Here is a 14,835-nt window from a genome sequence, read left to right on the forward strand (position 1 = left end):
TAGGTTTAACGTTCGCCGGTTTACAAACATTTAAAAAATATTTCCAGCCCCAAACCTTTGAACGGTAGCGTATATGTCTGGAATACACAAACATATGATATTTTTTTGCAGTGTGAGATCAAAGAGGTTTCAAGGCGCATTATCTAGTAAAATCATAAATCAAAAATAGATTTCTTGATAAAAGATTGAAGTCATAAATCAGTGGTTCTCAATGGGTTTTGGTTCAGGATCAGGGCTGCGTTTCCCGATAACGTTGTCTCTTAGCGCGCTACGAAGTATAACTTAACTAAAGGTATACCATTGCTAGGCATGTTCCCAGAACCATACCTTAGGAAGCTGCTTAAGATATACCTTCTTACGTGCGACGTTACCCGGGGCTGTCCGTGGCGATGGGGCTGAATTGGTTGATATCGACGGCTTGACAATCAATTATTCTCTCGTGCAGGGGCTGCTTCACTGCATTATGTGAGAAAGCGGTGTTCTTTATAAAAAAAAGCACTTCAGAAATAAGTGCAATTGCATTTATTAGGACTCATGGGATATTATAAAAATAATACAAACTATAATAGCCTAGCCTACATATTTTAAAATTGTATCATATATTGCTGCCATAATAACCATTTCAAATTTTTACGTGCTTTCTTCTCTTTCCAATTTTTGTTCGCTGAGGTTTGTCAAAAAACAGTAGGTACTAATTTGGCCAGGGATTTTTACGTGGGTTGGGTGAGAAAAAACACTGATATTATGGATTCGGGCGGGACTAAAAATCACAGACATACCCCATTAAATGTTTAAAATACCGTACGAGCACCATGAGAAACAATATTAGCGTTCGAATAGGCCTAGGACTTAACTGACAGTAGCCTATGCTTTCATTGGGCTTTAAAAGCGCTTGAAAAAACACAAACAAAACGTTTAAAAACACTTGAATTAGCCTAATTGAACACTGTCTGTGTGTATTAAAACTTCAGAATTATATTCATATAGACCTGCAACAGTGATAAGGTAAAGCTAAGCTAAACCTTCCGAACATATGACTTACAGAAGGTATACTTAACTAAGAACGTTTTCGGGGAAACACGTATTAACGATAAGGTACAGCTTAAGGTGTAACTTAAGAACGACGTAGCGTTAAGAAGGTTTCGGGAAACACGTATTAACGATAAGGTACAGCTTAAGGTGTAACTTAAGAACGACGTAGCGTTAAGAAGGTTTCGGGAAACGCAGCCCAGATTTTACATTGCACATCAAGTCATTATACCAGTGGCTTTCAGTAGTTCACAACCCAAAAATGATTTGCAGGGCTGTTTTAATTGTTGATAAATGCAAGTGAAAATAACCATGTAATCGTGCATAGTTAAGATGCAAAGAAAAATAATCAAGCTTATTAGCTTAAGCACTATTAGCAGTATTCTGGCACAAATTCATGTGTCACTTGGTAGAAAATAGTCAAATTAGACAGTGAAAACCTCACCTTTAAAAAACCATGAACAAAACTACACAAGGTCAAATAAAATACGACCCGAATGATATCAAAGACGGGTTCACTTCAGGATAAACATGCCTTGTGACTGATGACTTAAAGTGTATAAACATAAGACCCATCCAGGACATCAGCATGCTTTAGCACTTGAGAAGGATATGTATGTACCAAAATCTTAATTGATAGTCTCCTCAGAGGGTTGAAGGGGCTGAAGATGTACAAGGCAGGAGCAGCGTTGAAACGGCTGATTGTCTTTTTTTTGTTCACTACTATGAAAGTCTAAACAAGTGGGAGATGAATGCATAGAGAGTGGACAAAACAGTCAGTCAATTATGCATATATATATATATATATATATATATGACATCAATCATATATATAAATATGGTTGGAAAAATGTAAAATGCAGATAAGTACAATTTAATAAGAAATATAAGAAATGTATATATTTACATATTTGTGTATATACACTTCTTATTACATTTTACTTATCTGCATTTTACATTTTTCCAATCATAAAACTTTCCAAGTCTTTCTTTCCAAGAAGTCTTTATTTCTAAATCTAAGACTTAAACTAGATTCTGAATCCATGTGATGTTTTGGAGTACCTCTGTGGACTCTCAGGGGGTTTGTGGGCCCTCCGCTTGAAAAATATAAATCAAAACTCACTGCCCGATTGATGTAGAACTGGTCCAGGTCCTCCAGTGGTGTGGACACCAGTCTTCTGGGAATGTCTCCATATATGAAGGGCAGATTTTTCCCAGCCTCCAGGCCACTGTTGGGTTTCGTCTCACATTTATCATCTTTAATTCTCTCCCGTTTGTCCTTGGACTTCTTGTACTCCTCAGCGATCCGGCTCTCGATGGCCTTAAGAGATTCACGGGTGAACTTACGTAAACTTTGAGGTCCTGGTGGGGTAAACGTATGTGCCATTTTCTCATCCTGAACCTTCAGAGTGATTCGCTACACGTCTGCATGAGAAACAACTGGCAGAGAAGGAGAGAAAGGGCGAGTCATTAACAGTACGTATCGGTAACTGTATGATTAGCCTATATAAAACCCTTCCAGAACCACAGAGAGAAAAGAGCATCCTATAAGTGACGGACACGCCTTCTGTACTAAAAACCATCAAGTTATCAGGAACAGAGCTCTCAAGGAATCAGGGTTATGTACGCCACACAATTAAATAATGTGCTGTCTCAGCCTGCTTTCAAGAGCAGCTTAAACCTAAAAAGCTTATGTTTATGTTAACGTAAATTAATTTGTTTAAATTGAATTAATGTGCCATTGACCTTTACTGGTCAACCAGTATCCAAAACACAACATTTGCTCATTGCAGAAATAACAATCAGAACATTATTTATGAGATTCAGGTCATACTTTTGGTTACTTGACATTTCAAATTATTTTATTTTAAGTAATGAGAGAACAAAATTAATTTTCCTGCTGAAAGACTAGCGCTTCTGTGTTGTGCATCACACGCATCATCACATGACCAGCGTCGGCCAATAGTGAGCCTACGTGGTGACGTGCAACACAGAAGCGTTGCGCTAAAACACTACGTGAAAAAACTCGAGGCTCAGAGAAAAGGAAATTAATAGTGGAATAAAGTCGTTATTTTTGTTTTTTTTTGCGCACAAAAAGTATTCTCGTCGCTTTATAAACTTAAGATTGAGCCACTGTAGTCACTTGGACTATATTAACGATGTCTTTAATGCATTTTCTGGGCCAGCAAGTTATAACGTCTATAGAAGCCTATGGAGGAGTGAGCCAGCTGTCAGATTTCATCAAAAATATCTTAATTTGTGTTCCAAAGATGAACGAAGGTCTTACGGGGTTGGAACAACATGAGGGAGAGTAATTACTGACAGAATTTTCATTTTTGGGTGAACTAACCCTTTAAGGCCCGTTCCCACCAAGGACGATAACTATAAAGATAACGATAACAATACAGATATAGTTCTAAAAATCTTTCTCAATATTAAAGAATAGCAGAGTTCACAGCCACAGCTATAACGATAACGGCACAGAGAAACGAACTGATAAAGGATAAAAACATTGACAGCCAATCAGAATCCATCCTGCTGTAATGAGCTCGAGCATTTAAAGTGACAGACATTATATTAGTGTGGACGCTAATATAGTTATCTTTATAGTTATCGTTATTGGTGTGAATGGGCCTTTAGATAAGTGTACATTTTCATGCTGGTCCAGGTGTTCCCATGTAAGGTCCTGTTGGTTATGCTTCTCATGTGCGTTTTGAGAAGTCATGCTCATGTGACAAAGGGCGAATCCATTCATATTCAGTGCATGGGTCACCCCAACTGAAGTTCGAATTGGAAACCCTCAGACAACCAGGCCAAATCCATAATCACTACACAACCATCCACTTATATTATTGTATTTCCATCCTAGTCCTAGTACAAGTTGTTCATGAACAACAAAAACACTTTAAAGTTTTTTTTGGCAACCTTTTAATATTGGATTGTTCTGAAGGTTCAAACAAATCATAATAATTCTGAACATTCACTTTTTTTTTTTTTCTTTTTTTTTTTTTTTTTTTAGGAAAACTGTACGTCAGATTAACCAGAAAAAAACAAAACAAGTCAGAGCAGCTAAGTACTGCGCTGATTTTGCTGGACATCACTTGAAAGCTGTAGGAGAAGTAATAGGAAGCTCCTTTAAGGCAAGTCAGTCGACTTTTAGTGCTTTCCAGCTCCTACTTGATCTACTTGAATGGGGGAGAAAATCCTATAACGGTTTGTCGAAATTAAGTTTCAAGTACATTTCAAATCAGGAAAAAAAAAAATCTGACAACAAAGGAAAAATGTAAGTGCAACTCTTGCATATAGTGTTGTGTTTATGATACCAGTTTTAATGTTAAATTTAAAATTGCTTGAAAAATGTATTCCTTTCCATTCATTTGCAACACAGCATTTAAAGCCATTGTAATCAAATCAAACCAACATTTACAACTGGAAATTACATTTGAACTAATCACGACATTAAAAATGAGGCCCTCTTTGACACATCTGCATACAGTCAGTTACTGAAACAGCTGGAAAAAAAGTAATGACATGCAATTAATCAATCATTAATGTTACTTCCGAGTACATGGGTTCTCGTGAGCAATTAGTGAAGGAGGAGATGAATTTCCTTTTATCAGATGAAGCACTATAGGCCTAACCACGGAAAAATCATCTCTTCTAATAGGTGTATTCTTAAAAACCCACAACGTTAAAAGTGATTAGCGACTCATCACACCCAGCACTTTGTTGAGGAGGGGGAGGGGGACCACATTTCACTCCAGGAACCAAACACTGAATAAAACTAGCAAACATCACATGCTAAATCAGGCAGGGGAACCTAGAACAATAGAGGAGCCACATGTGAGAAACACACTGCCAGACATTGGTCCTAGGACATTTCCTCTGTAATACTAAGAATCATTATCAGATATAATTTCCTAATTCCATTACCATATCATAATATGTCTTCAGGTCAATAAGAGGAGACATCATTTCCTTCAGATATCAGATATTCACAAGTCACGCTGGACGGACACAAGATCCCAGATCAGAATCCTAGTCGGAAAACAACAATTGTACCCAATTGAGCAATACATTATAATGTGCTTTTGGTATCCAAGATGTGAGGGTTCAGTTCTTGGCCTTTTTTTAATTATTATTCTGCTCTCTACAATGACAAAAACACAACAGTCACTGCATTCTGTCTTGCAATCTGCTCACCCAACTTAATGAACGATATCCCATGAATTATTCCACGGGCAATCACTCATTTCTCTCCTCGAACCCTCTCTCACATCTCTCGCCTAGTCTATTTTTTGCGATACCCTTTAAAAATTAATATTCTCCATTTGTCTTCACTTCCAATCCCTATTATTAGTATTCATTCCTGTGCGAAAGATAGTAAAGGGATTAGGATATATTTATTTGTTAAAATGATTAAAAAGCAATTTGATTTATCAATCACATTATAAAAAGTCAATACAATATTTTTCCCATTTAAGCCAACTGACTAGTCACACGTTTAAGACATTAATTTAGTTACTTAAAGGGATAGTTCACCCAAAAATGAAAATTCTGTCATTATTTACTCTCCCTCAAGTTGTTCCAAATGGGTATGAACACAAAAGAAAACATTTTTCTTATATAATATATTTTCTGTTGCATCCATAGTATGGGGAAAAAAAATACTATGAAAGTCAATAGGGTCCATCAATAAATCTTCATACTTTTCTTATCAATAATTCTTCATACTTTTCAATAATCCTTCAATTGTTCATACCCGTTTGTAACAACTAAATGATAGTAAATGATGACAGAATTTCCATTTTTGGGTGAACTATCCCTTTAAATATATACTGTGTCAATATAAACAATGTATGTAACATTGCTAACATTGTTCTACAGAAATAATAAACCATAATAATGAGCCTTATATGAAAATATAAGTTAAGCACTCAAGCACACACACATAACGCTTGCTGCAGAGACACTGGCAAAACTAATGATTATGAATGTGTCAGGGGGGAAAAACAGTAAGGAGACTGTGTGAACATTTTAATAATTAATTAATAAACTAGTGTTTTCTGAGTCAGTGGCAAAAATTAAGTTAATTCTGACTCGTCATCTACGCAGTATAGTGGATGCACCTATAGAGAAATGCACATTAAGTTAAACGTCACGCAGTAAAACATGGTACTAATATAGCTTCACTTGATGCAAACACTTAGATATGCACCTAATAATAGCACACATTTATGTAGATTAATGTTAACGATAGGCTACAATCTACACGTTGCATCCGAAAGCTTAAAATGCTGCCTTCAGAGAAAGCTTTCCAAGCTAGGAAGGCATCAATGAATGCCCGAATCCAATGTTATCTTCACTTCCTGTCTCCTGACATACCGTCATCAAATTATTTTTTATGGCAGCATAGATGTATCCTTCGCTGCCTTTGATATCCCACAATCCTGTGCGTCCCATTCTGTGGCATTTGAGCAAAACAAATCAATAAAATAAAGATGGCGTCTGAAAGTTGCGGTTGGTTGTCTGTGTGTGTGTAAGTGTTTTTGACCAACATTTGATAGGGAGAAATTACTATTGAAGCAAATTCATATTTGTGACCCTGGATCACAAAACCAGTCATAAGTCGCACGGGTATATTTGTGGCAATAGCCAACAATACATTGTATGGGTCAAAATTATCGATTTTTCTTTTATGCCAAAAATCATTAGGATATTAAGTAAAGATCATGTTCCATTAAGATTTTTTGTAAATTTCCTATCGTAAATATATAAAACATTTATTTTTGTGAGTGAATTCAGCACAATCGTGAACATAAATGAACAACTTTAAAGGAGATTTTCTCAATGTTTCGATTTTTTTGCACCCTCAGATTCCAGATTTTCAAATAGTTGTATCTCGACCAAATATTGTCCTATCCTAACAAACCATACATCAATGGAAAGCTTATTTATTCAGCTTACAAATTATGTATAAATCTCAATTTCAAAAAATTGACACATGTGACTGGTTTGCTTTGTTATCACCTCTCTATATTTTTGTGTAGATTATTAAACCATTACACTGCCTCAGAAGTCTGGGTCAACAGGCACCTTGGTTTGCAAACGCTGTATGCAAAGTTGCTGCCATTTAAGTCTGCCCAAGCTTTCGGGACGCAGCCCATGCTTGAGGTCGATGAATGATAGACAGACATTTGGATTTCCTGCCCTACATAATTACCACATGGATCTGCCTTGTTAACGATCTGTCCGTCACAGACTGCATGACTTCGCCACTTCCTGTACAGTTTTTTTTTCCTGCGACCTTCCGACCAATTAAAATTTGGTCGATCAAGCCTCTTCTCAATAGCTGTGTCTGAAACCGCTCCCTATCCACTATATAGTGCACTATATCGGGTGTCGGCCATTTTGTAGTGCATTCGTTCACTACTTTTACCCACAATCCTCTCTGAATTCGAGTGTTCATTTGATGTACACTCCTATTTTTTTTATTTTTTTTATTAAAATATATTATTTAGGCATTAACTCAATTGAATGTGTTTTACTAACAGCCAGGTGTTTTAATCATTTGTGGCATTGTTGTTAACTCGTTAAACTGTAAGGAAGAGATGATCATTTGGTGGATGATTTAAAAATATTTGTTAATCATCTGTGGGTGGCGTAATAATCATGAGGGCGCTCAACGACCACGTCATCTGTGAGCGTGAGAGTTACTAACAATTTCAATCGACGAAACTACAAAGCTGGCACGGAGGTATATATAATTACAAAATAAAGTCATTATGATTGTTATTGTTGTTAATATTATTTTATAAAGTAAGTAACACGTAAGATAAAAGGAGGTGTGACGAAGCCGTCCAGCTCCGACGCACAGTGTAAACGTCAGCGTCCGAATTCACTCACTTCAATTTGTTCACTCCTTGCAGATATAGTGCACTCAAATGCCATACACTATATAGGGATTAGTGAATGAGTGAACGAGTGAGCGGTTTCGGACACAGCTAATGACTATCATTTGGACTATTAGGGGCAGCCCTATTTTTTAGCAATTCAAATGCAAATATGATTAGCCACAAAGCCACCAATTGGAGAAAAAAATTATAATCTGTAAAATGAACTGGAGCAACAACAACAACAAAGAATAGGTAAGGCTTTTTTTAACGATTATATAATATCTTTCAACATGAATGTGGAGTGAACAACCTCAGGCTCGGACCGCTGGCTGAACGTCTGATGCATAAATCACACTTAACTGGAAACACTCCAGGATTTGTGAAGTCGTCATCTGATTGGTTTAATTCTACAGGGTGTCCGGGAGACATGTGTGTCACGTTCTTTAACGGTCCCCCTGGAAACAAAGATGCCGTGATGCCAAACCCCCTCATGGAAGAGGAAAGCCGTTGTGTTTACAACTGTGACAACGAGCGCTTATCAGCATCAACCAAATGCTGGATTTTCAAAAGTATGTGACGTACGTAAAGTTCGTGGCATAGACTCTTTAAAATACGTCCAAGAGTTTTACACACCGGTCTGTTATTGTAGGGACATCGACGTTACAATTTACACCCCTAAACGTGTAGAAAAAAAACGAACTGTGATTGGTTGCTTTACATGTCAGTCAAACGGCATCTGGGCGGTGCTTGGCCAATGAAAGCTGCTATGGAGTCCAGACCTTCTGCCATCAATCAGTCCAAGTTTTGGCGAAGTGAGACTAATTGAAGGTGGAGGACAAGAGCTTAGGATTCAAGAACTGTAGGGAGTTCACATCTGTACCAGCAGGCCAGAGATCGCCCACTTCATGGCACTTTGCAGAAAACTGCGCTTTCAGCCAATACTCTCTCAGCATCACTTGGGACACAACATTCTGACAAATGATTAGTTGCATTTCAATGCGCTTTCAGTAACGGCAGGGATGCACTGGGACTACAAACAGACCTCTGTCAGCCTACTGCAAACTATAGCCTGCTGTATAATCTAGTTCATATTTATAGGGTGACCAAACGTCCTGTTTTCTTAGGACATGTCCTGTTTTCACGTCCCGTCCTCCTGGCCGTCCTGGCTTTTTTTTTATAAAGTGATGAAAATGTCCTGGTTTTCATTATTTTTCATTGGGCCATTAAGCGTGTACTTTATATACAGGCTTGCCTTTGCACACAAAACATATGAAACCGGCTTCGGTTTCGCCCCGTCTTGTTATAATCAGCACGTTCCTCAATCCGCAGCGGCAAGCAGAGAGCATGTCAGAATACAGAGGCCTGTGTGTGTGTGTGTGTGTGTGTGTGTGTGTGTGTGTGTGTGTGTGTGTGTGTGTGTGTGTCTGTGTGTGTGTGTGTGTGTGTGTGTGTGTGTGTGTGTGTGTGTGTGTGTGTGTGTCTGTGTCTGTGTCTGTGTGTGTGTGTGTCTGTGTGTGTGTGTGTGTGTGTGTGTGTGTGTGTGTGTCTGTGTCTGTGTCTGTGTGTGTGTGCGTGCGTGTGTCTGTGTCTGTGTGTGTGTGTGTATATATGTGTGTGTGTGTGTGTGTGTGTGTGTGTGTGTGTGTGTGTGTGTGTGTGTGTGTGTGTGTGTGTGTGTGTGTGTGTGTGTGTGTGTGTGTGTGTTCATCTCAGCCTCATTGGTCTATCACTGCTCGTCAATGTCAGAATATTTGAAATAACCAATCAAATCAAAGTAGGTGGACTTAACGTTCACAGAATTTTAGCAGCGTGACTCGACGTTTCAGTTTACGCTCAAGTGTGAGATAAGATGTAAGCAGCTAACAGTGTAAAAAAAAAAAAAGCCCTAAGGCACGTACGTGTCAGTGTCAAATAAAGGTGCTAGCGACCTAGAAGCCCACATAAAGAAAGTACAGGCTACAAGAGAACATCAGGAGGATTGAAATTGTTTTTTTACTGAAATAGTGTTGTAGATTTTTTATTTTAGTAGTAGATTTTGAATCTATGGCCATGAAAATAAATAGTGTCATGTAAAAGGTGTAACTTAAAAGCTAAACTTTAAAAAAAAAATTGTATTCTATTGTTGCAGGCCAAACATTGAATGGAAAGGATGTATTACTTTATGTATTAAAGTACAATAACACAGTTGCAAGGTTGTGAATGCATTTGTCAAGTATTTTTTGATGCATTCACCCCAACCACACCCCCACCCCTTAACCACGCCTCCCCAAACCACACCCCACCCCTTAACCACGCCTCCCCAAACCACACCCCACCCCTTAACCACCCCTCCCCAAACCACGCCCCACAAACCACGCCCCCACCCCTTAACCACGCCTCTCCAAACCAACCACGCCCCGTTCTCTTTTCTGAAAACTAAAATATGGTCACCCTAATATTTATTGATTTTTATGATATGTCTGAAATAGCTGTTTTGACATTGCAAAGGCCGCACAATTAAAGCTGCAGTTGGTAACTTTTGTAAAAATGTATTTTTTACATATTTGTTAAAACTGTCATTATGTCCTGACAGTAGAATATGAGACAGATAATCTGTGAAAAAATCAAGCTCCTCAGGCTCCTCCCAGTGGTCCTATTGCCATTTGCAGAAATACACCGCTCCCGGTAAGAAACAACCAATCAGAGCCAGGAGGAGTGTCTTAACAGTGTCAGTCAAGCTTGTGTATGCGCTGATCACACCCCTCTCTCGCACAGCGCGTACCGTCGTTCAAAATCAAGATAGCCGGTGTGCCGCAGCTGTGCTAATGGCGGACAAACAACCAAAACTGCCAATTTCTCGAGTGGCACCAGCTCATACAACAAAGACAGGTAAACAGAAAATGACTGATGACGATAAACAAGCGCGTCGGAGCCCATTGACTCAGTGTCAAAACTCTAGCCGCATAGCATACAGATAAAATGTCACGCAGTGTGCTAAGCAACAATTGAAACCTGCTAATTCACTGGCTTGTCATGTTGCTGAAATAATGTACTAGCAAACCTTATTTAGCATTACACATCGCTAGAATAATTACTTAGATACTGTAACGTTACCATTATATTATCTTGCTAGCTATTTATAACTTATAGAAAGAGTGCAACGTTATGAAGTTACATTACATGTATTGCAAAATACGTAATGATTTGAGGACCAAGTTTGTAGTCAAAGTATGGGCAGGCCATAGTCAATGTAAAGCATATTGTTGATGTTTCGTCCCTACCAGTGAATGTGCGATAACTGTTTATCCGCCATCGGTGGTCCTGTTTACTAGCCTGCGCGTTCACGGCAGGCTCCATTGTGGTGGGGGAGGAGCTGTGGAGGGAGGGCTGTATCGCAGCAGAGAGCGAGGGGGAGTGACCTGTAAGTTGTGCTTGTTCAAATTTTCAGGCTAAGTCAACGTTTTCTAAAAGTTCCCTACTGCAGCTTTAAACTGAACCTTAAACAATAAATCTCTGTACAGTAATGTAAATTTAATCAGCTGGTGTTTTGGTGATTTTCAGTAGATGTATGAAGGCAGTTCTCCTCAAGTTCACGTGTCCCATCAAGAGTAATCTATATTAGGTGAAGTTTATCACATTGAACAAGTTAATATTTACAAATAACAAAAGCACAATCGTTCTTTGTCTTTAAAAGAAGTGCTTTGTGCTTTTTCTTTAAAAATAAATGCTCGCTAAAATTCCCCAATGTCTGAAATACACTCATCTGAACTTAAGAACTCTTTCTCTTTTTAAAATCTTTGCATTATGTACTTTGTATCTAAATTAGATTTCAACAGATTTACAAGTCAACCGGGCCCACCTGCTACCAACCAAGAAGAGTTTGAAACAGACACTATCTTCTGCAGCTCGCTGAGGATGTCATAAATCCAGGTTATTATCGGCAGATCGTACACTATGTCCTCTGAGAGATTAACAGGTTGTTGACCACATCTGTACTCCCAGCAGATTCCACATTAGTTTTAATTAGAGATAGCGTAGCTGACTGACAGGCCCGGTTATGCAAACAAGAGCCACAAAAAACTTCAAACAGAGGCACGAGTCAACATCTAAACGATGGCTGAAGTTACTCCAAATTACACATGATATTCATCACACGATTACCATCGACAGCAGAAACCCGACTCTCACTCAGAGCCTCTAATCTCTCCTCATGACATATTGACTCCTCTGCGAGACAAATACACCTGACAATGGACACTTGTCACAAACAAAAGCCAGCTGATCTGCTCTTTATCAGCCACTGTAGAAATCATTTTCCTGCTCTCATGTTGCTCTCAGTTCTGTTTTAGTCAGGAGAGCACTAAAACACACAAGAACAGAAGGAAAATCCCAAAGTAAAGATTTTACTTTAGAAAATTATTTTAAGCAATGCATGCAACTGTTTCAGTTTCCAACACCCTTGTCCGAACAAATTGGTTTACATTATGCAAATAGCTTCACCTCTCTCTTTGTCACCGCACTTTCCAAAAGAGACAGACCCCCCCCCACCCCCCACCCCCCACCCCCCCAAAAAAAGTAAAGCCACAACCACAAACAGTTTCAATCAGAAGCCATCATGTCAGGCCCAGGCACTTCAAGTGGTTCCCATTGCCTTGAGAGAAAAAAACATTAAGTTTCCCAAGTGTGGATATACGATGATGTGAAACTAAAAACCTCCAAGAGCACTTAGCCAAACGCCTCTGAATCACAAACCGTTCTCAGTAATGGATCTAACAGCCTATATTCATCGTCAGATTATAACGCATTTCTTTTTAATACTGATATTACGCGATTAGAACAGAAAAGAGACTGAACATTACAAAAAAACAACAGACTATGTCAAACGGGTTAAAAGCCGGTGGTGAAACATCTACTATGATTTATATATTATAATATTAATTTCATAATATACAACCCCATTTCCAGAAAAGTTGGGACATTTTGTAAAATGCAATAAAATCAAGAATCTGTGATTCGTTCATTCTCTTTAACCTTTATCGAACTGATAAAAGTACAAAGAAAATATTTCCAATATTTTCACTGACCAACTATTTCGTAAATATAAATAAATTTTGATTTTGATGGCTGAAAAACACTCCAAAATAGTTGGGACAGAGTCATGTTTACCACTGTGTCACATCACCTTTCCTTTTAATTACACTTTTTAAAGGTTTGGGAATTAAGGATACTAATTGCTGCAGTTTTGCAAGTGGAATTTTAACAACCATACAACCATGGACTTCCCATGAAAGATGTCCTCTTAAAGGCAGTATATGTCTCTATAATCCCAATACAGCCACATCAGTGGTACCTTACCTTCACACATATGCAAGTCACCCATGCCGTTTGCACTGATGCCCCCTCACACAGATGTTTGCATTTGCACCTGTTGCTGATGAAAGTCTGATTGGTCCCTTTTGTCTTTGGGGCTGAGAACTCAATGTCCATTTTTCCCAAAAACAAGCTGAAACGTGGACTCATCTGACCACAGCACACATTTCCACTGTGTTGTGGACCGTCTGAGATGAGCTCGGGCCCAGAGAACTCAGAGGCATCTCTGCACTGAACAGATGTATAGCTTTCTCCTTGTGCAACAGTGATTCAAGTTGCATTTCATGATGCAGCGTCAGACTGTGTTAAATTAAAATGGTTTTCTAAAGTACTCCTGAGTAGTTGTGGCTGTATTTAACAGAATAGCATGAAGGTTTCTCATGCAATGCCATCTGAGGGCTCAAAGGTCACGCACATTCAACAGAGGTCTGCCTGACACGGACTCAGATTTATCTGCATTCCCTGAATCTTTTTACAATGTATGGTAGATGGTAGAAAGTTTGTAATCTTGATTTTTGAAGTTTTTGACAATTCTCTCGTGAAATTTAGCACAAAGTAGTGAGCCTCCATGACCCATCTTTTCTTTGCAAAGACTGAACCTTTGGTGGATGGTACTATTATACCCTAACACGACGATACAATCTCCTATTACCAGTTCACCTGCTTATTGTGGACGGTTTCAAAACATTTTAACTTGGATATTCTAGGCTATAATCTTTTGACTTGTGTTTTGCCTCTGTCCCAACTTTTTTTGGAGTGTGTTTCAGCCATCAAAATCAAAATGTGTTTTACAGAAAACAATTTGAAAGCATCGGAAATATTTTCTTTGTAGTTTTAAATAAAGGTTAAAGAGGATTAACAAAGCACAGATTCTTGATTGTATTGCATTTTTACAAAATGTCCCAACTTTTCTGGAAATGGGGTTGTAATTTACTACACTACGGCCTGGTTTCACAGACAGGGTTTAGATTAAGCCAGGATTAGGCCTTAGTTCAATTAGTATATTTAAGTAGCTTTAATAAACATGCCTTAGAAAAAACATTACTGGTGTGCATCTTAAAACAAAACCATGGCATTGACGTGTTTTAGATATGCCAGTGCAAGTTAATTTCAGATAAAACAGCTCAAACATGCATTTTAGTCTGGGACTAGGCTTAAACCTTGTCTGTGAAACTGGGGGTACAGGTGCTAAATTTACACCTGACTACATTTTATGACTAAGTAAAATCAAAATGGACCCTTTTTCTCTCATAATTCACTGGTCTTTAAGCATGACTCAACCTGCAGTTATTTAAAACAGTGCATTAAGACTTTTATTCAGCATTCAACAGATCAAACGTGGCAGTAAAAAGTCAACATTTTTACATTTTAAATATATAGAAGAATCCTCTTCTTTTCAACACTTCTCTCCAACCATCTGACTATATGTCCAGTCGACTTAAGATCCAATCAATTCCAATCAAATGATAACGTCCCCTTCAGTTCTTACTCGAATATTCACTGAAAAAATGCATCAAATTAGAAGTAAAGGGTCGAACAGTTTTTTGTGTTGTGTAATTGA

The 14,835-nt window shown here is 38.3% G+C and overlaps 1 protein-coding gene across 1 annotated transcript in view; it reads left to right on the plus strand.

Annotated features, from left to right (window-relative positions):
- Nucleotides 1-14,835, plus strand: part of csrnp3 (cysteine-serine-rich nuclear protein 3) — a 264,623-nt gene that overhangs the window by 157,934 nt on the left and 91,854 nt on the right. The gene's annotated exons all lie outside the window — the stretch shown is intronic.

The sequence above is a fragment of the Leuciscus leuciscus genome (assembly GCF_965113295.1).
Source record: "Leuciscus leuciscus genome assembly, chromosome: 7".
Taxonomy (NCBI): Eukaryota; Metazoa; Chordata; class Actinopteri; order Cypriniformes; family Leuciscidae; genus Leuciscus; species Leuciscus leuciscus.